Source organism: Helianthus annuus, chromosome 1 (assembly GCF_002127325.2).
Source record: "Helianthus annuus cultivar XRQ/B chromosome 1, HanXRQr2.0-SUNRISE, whole genome shotgun sequence".
NCBI lineage: Eukaryota > Viridiplantae > Streptophyta > Magnoliopsida > Asterales > Asteraceae > Helianthus > Helianthus annuus.
This window is the reverse complement of record NC_035433.2, coordinates 135,647,323-135,652,982: the sequence shown is the minus strand read 5'-3', so window position 1 is coordinate 135,652,982 and position 5,660 is coordinate 135,647,323. Positions and strand designations below refer to the sequence as shown.

The 5,660-nt window shown below is 35.9% G+C and overlaps 1 long non-coding RNA gene across 1 annotated transcript; it reads left to right on the top strand.

Moving 5' to 3' along the window:
* The first annotated feature begins 2,298 nt into the window (after positions 1 to 2,298).
* On the top strand, positions 2,299 to 4,948 carry LOC110940185. Its single transcript, XR_002592884.1, has 3 exons — positions 2,299 to 3,115; positions 3,458 to 4,626; positions 4,703 to 4,948. It is a non-coding gene; the product is annotated as an uncharacterized LOC110940185 (long non-coding RNA).
* The last annotated feature ends 712 nt before the right edge of the window (positions 4,949 to 5,660 follow it).

The window sequence follows — 5,660 nt, the reverse complement described above, 5'->3', positions numbered from 1 at the left end:
ATCCTGATATTTGAAGTAATAAGAAGAACAAGGCAGCTGCGATTGTCAGCTCCAGAGTTTTTATGCCGGCGATCTAGATTGATCAAGGGCTTTCCTCGTACATCTCGTGTCACCCCCTTTACCTTTTTGCTCATTGTTTGATTAAAGATATAGCTCAATATCCTGAGCTATATCATGTAAACTGTTTTTGTTAACAACTTAACCAGCATATTTTCAATGAATACTCTTAGCACACTACCTCACTTTACTAATTTGATCACTTAATTGCTTAGGTAATTTTTTACCAAAACAATTTGGCGCCCACCGTGGGGCAAGTGGTGCTATTTCTACTAAAAGATTTTGCAAAATCACTACTTGGTTTTCTGTTTTCAAAATTTTTTGCTACACTATTTTCAATGGCCTCAAGATCAAACATGAGCTCTTCTACCGTGTCTGCTACAACCTCTGCTGTGACACTTGTGCTCCGTAAACACATACGATGTAGGACACTATCTTTTATCAAAGAAACAATGTGTTTTGGTCTCAAAAATTTGTTTATTTTGGTTTTACAGTTTCACATTTTAATTTTAGTTCATTTACAAACCTTAGATCGCTTTCTGGAAAGTTATACGTGAACTGATGCATAAACGTAATCAGTTTAATGCGGCAAACACTCTGGAACAGTGACATAGGCTTAACATACCTTAAATAACTTTTATATAACTTAGAAATAAGTTTTGAAAGCTTTGGCGTGTCAAAAACAAGTTTATTCACACTCAGGGACCATTTGCATCAAACTGCGAAAGTCTGCTGATTCACATAGTATCGAACATTCCAAAACTTGATCATAAGTTAAACATGCCCTAAATATCCTTTACATAGCTTAGAAATAGGCTTTGAGGTGTTTGGTGCACAAAAAAAATAACTTATTTGATCAATAGGGACTAAAAGCGTCAAAAAGTGCATAAGTTTGCATTTTCGCGCATATCTTACGTTCTGAATATATCCGAACATCCAAAAATTTATGTAATCATTAAAATATTTTATTTTAGTGATTGGCATGATAAAATTCCATTCGTCGCATAGTTTGGATCGTTTTTCGCGTCCGTTCGTGTTTCGTCGTAATTAACCAACAACGCAACCGTGCGGCCAAACGAACCGACATCCAAGATGTTTTTGCCAAGAGTTGCAGCCAAGAAACATCTAGAAAAGCCTTGAAAACTCTTGGAACGGCTGGGTATTTTGCAAGAAAGATCTAGAAATCAGCTCTAAATATCTTGGATATTTTGTATAGAATTCTCTAGTTAGAGAATTCTCTAGAACTAGTAGTTAGCAAGTATAAATAGGTGGAAGGGGTCTCATTTGGAGATCACCCCAACATCTTAGCAAGTTATCACACTTGTACTTATAAACTCTCCTTTGTAAAGATCTTGTAATCAATACAAAGTTGTTTCTTTGTACACAATACTTGTAACCATCACCTGATTCACTTAGAACACTACATCGTTGGGGCACATAGCTTAACTTAGTTCGAGTCTAAGTCGCTGCACGTGAGTCAAAAGTTTACTCCGTGATAATAGTCACACAATCTCTTCCAGTTCAAATATTGGAATTTAGATCTACCTTTAAGCGATAAAAAACAAGTTTGCTTCAATTTGTTGCATCGTTCTTGTAATCAGAATGTTGATTCCATTCGTTCCATCGTTCTTGTCATCAGAATGTTGATTCCATTAAACTCCTTTTGAAATTTGCCACATAGTCGTGAAAAATACAATTCCAATCATCTTTTTCCGATCTTTGGATCCAACTATTGAATTAATTATCTCAAGCATTTGGTGACATGAAGAAAAGGACCAAGGGATAAGGATCTTTAACCACACAAGTGCATGCCAGCAAACATTTTTTTTGCCATGAAGCATGACACAAGTATGTGGTCAGTGGTGTATTCAAGTAAACTACACCTAGAGCAAAACTGGTCTTGAGCTAAAACATCGCGATTCCTGGAGCTTCACCTTTGACAGAATCGTGTTTAAAGTAGCTCGCCAACAAAAGTGGCACACCTTGGTTGGTGCCCATAGACTCCAATGGGGTCGTATCTCGACAGAAGCCGAAGCCGGTAGCTGAAGCTTTAATGGTTTGTCATGGATGGCAGCCACCAATAGTTTGTCTTCTAGGTTTGATCGCCATCGCCAAACATATAAATAAAAAAACAATCATAAATAATAAATACAAAGAAAAAACAAATTCACAACAGTAACATAATAATAATAATAATAATAATAATAACAATAATAATAATAATAATAATAATAATAGAAGTTTAAAGAAATTCATATTAGTTAATTACTATTAATAATGATTTAATAAACTGAATTCAAACAATATGTAAGTCCCAAAACTATCAACCGGATATCAAAATCACAATCAAGAGTGCGGAATACTGATGAAAGTGATAAAGAACAAGAACAATCAATCGATTAAATTACCAAAGTGCACATGGTTTCTAGAGAACCGTCTGGTACACTTGAGAGAATTCGAAAATACTCGAGGAACAATAAACTGAACAGCCAACCTTCTAATGACCTAGGTTAACCCTATTTATAGTTACATAGGGTGACCTAGTTATAGACTGGACCAGGCCCACATGCACAAATAATTAACTAAATAAGCCCAAATCACTAAATTAGCCCACATGGATTATTCCATTACTATCTAACCCACTACAAGGCTATGCCCAATAGCCTATAATTGTGTTTGATAAAGATAAGCGTAAACCTACCCAATTATAGGGCCTTACACAATAACCCGTTACAGTGGTAGCGCGCGGACTCTCACTAATCATTTGATATATCCCAAACCCTAAATCCCTTCCTCTCAGCTCCAACACTCGCGAATTCAAGGTACAACATAAATACTAGCCCTAATTTCCATGATTTCATGATCTCATTGTTTGTTTTCGCCCAAGTTTGTCAGATTTCGGTATGCACTTTGTGAATCGAGGTAATCTTTCCCTAATCTCTCATTTTCCATGATCTATTATCCCTATATTTCCATGATCTTTGTTAGTTTTCAAGATCCCATTGTTTGTTTTCGCCCAAATTTGTCAGATTATTCAGTACGCACTTTGTGATTCGAGGTAATCTTTCCCTAATCTCTCATTTTCCATGACCTACTATCCTTAATTTCCATGATCTTTGTTTGTTTTCAAGATCTCATTGTTTGTTTTCTTGATCCGATTGTTTATTTTTTGTTCGATCAGGTTATATATTCACCATTTTGTGTTATGATAATGTAGCGTGTGTGTGCGTTTTTTCTGTTCGGTTAATATTAATGGTTCGGGTCAAGGGTACGGGTCAATGGTTAGCATCATGTCTAATAACTGTTCTTGGTTTTAAAAGCCGCACTAGTTTTGATTCTAAAAGCTGATGCGCGTTCATTGTTAAAAAGTAATTTATTGATAACTTGTAAACACTTTCAGATGGAGCCGGAAACAGCATTCGAGTCATTTGTGAAATGAAATCTGGAAACTTTAAAGCAACATCCTAGACTCATTGCACCGTTCCAGGGGACACATAGATGTGCAACTTTCCATGATCATTACCCGGGATCTGTCAATCAGTCTACATTAGATGAACAACTTCAAGGAAAAAGAATCCGCGCATCCACCCATGGATGGCTGATTCTTTTCGACAACACTCATTACTTTCACCATGAGGACAACAATTTCATGTTGTCTTTTCTGAACCCGATCAATTTGAAGTTGATCAACCTCCCACCTGTTACTCACCCTGGAGATTTCGAGGACTTTTGTTTGTCATATCCGCCTGAACATCCACGTTCTTTTTTTATGATGTTTAGTAAAAAAAAACCGTACTATTGTTTATTGTGTTCTACACCGTGAAGATGGAGCGAGATTAAAATGGATTAAACACTCATATACTCAACAGATCCTAGACATAACCGAAGTAGAACTATCTTCTCGCCTAAAGAGTGCAGCTTGTTGCAATGGTCGCGTCTACTGTAGGTTTGTTAATCGGAGGGATCGGTTTAGATATGTCATACATGTTGATACAATGATGAGAGGAGATGAAGCTGAGATAAGTCTAGTGCCAATTGTAGTAATTCCTCCAGGTTCTGAACTTCCTAACCCTTAGACACACTTGATGTCTCATCGTATGCTGAAAGCAACATGTACGGATCTGTTTTACAATGCTATTGAAGTCAACCTGAGAGAGAATGTTATTGAAAGCTTCCGTCCTTTTAAACTAGATCTGACTAGGATTTGCCTCTGGGAAGAGATAAAAGATCTTAAGAACGCTGCTTTTTTTCTTGAAATGGATCTGATGAATAAGCCATATTCAGCGTACTACAAATCTGAGGTTGCTCCCGAGATCGGGGGATTTATACATGTTCTAACACCTAGTGTGATCTATGGTGGATTGGTAAAATCACTCGAGATCAAACACTCGAGATCAAAGATTCATCCAGGATCATGGAGGGCTATTTTGGTATTCCTAATCCTTATGAGGTTGATGGTGGAATGTTACGTTCGTACCATATCAAAAGTTCATCCAGCATCACAAAAAAAGTTGGTATTGTACTACAAAGTCTCGTTTTACTAGGGGCAATGATTGAAGGAAATGCTAGGTAGTGCTTGTATTATTTAAGCTACTTTTTTTCATTTTGGATAGAACATGCTTGCTGATTATCATTTCTTATGTAGGTTAAGTTGATCATCATGTTGTGAGCTGGGAGACCAGAAGAAAGAGATCTGTTAGAAGAAAGAGATCTATTACATGACTTTAATAGTTTTACTTGTTTTTTAGTAGTTGTAATGAAAGAGGGACCTGTTTGTAATAGTTATTGGTTGAGGGATTTTTTGTATATGTTTAGTATGCGACAATTTACACGATTGAATTGACAATTAGAGTTGTTGGTTGAGGGATTTTTTGTATATGTTTAGTATGTAGAAATTTACAGGATCGAAATTGACCATTAGAAGTAAGTCGGTTTTATGATTATTGTTTAAATAGGTGTAAACTAAACTATTTAAAATTTATATTTTATTTGCATTTAACCACTGGGAGATCATTTGTAAAATATCACTTTATAATGAGATAAAGATTTATTGACTAACTCGTATTTTTATTAAGATAACACTATAAGGTGCTAGTACAATGTCTGCAGTCTGCTGACCACATACATCTGTAGCAGAAGAGGTGGACCAAACCTCTGCAGTTTGCAAAAAGAAGACTGTTTGTTTTTTAACTTCTGAAGGCTGCTGAAATAAACTAAAATTTAAATAAACTGAAATAATAGTTATATTACAGATTACAGAGTTTGTTTTTTAACCCTAGGGCTTGTTCAGAAACCGATTATAGAAATCGAATTAAACACATGCTACCTCTTAATTCTACCGATTATTAAACTCAATTACATAATTATTCGCATTCAATCACATAATCCTGAGCTATAACTACTATCTAACTAATCCGGTCGGATTAAATTAACCAACACAAAGCACAAAATCCATAAATATCAGCGAATTCAAGTGTGTGATAAGAATAAAACAGTACAACAACAACAACTCACAAGCATGAATACGATCTTTTGGATGGTCGGATTGGATGAGAACTTGGAGGTCTACAAGCCCTAGGGACATGAGTCTGAGCGTAAGACCG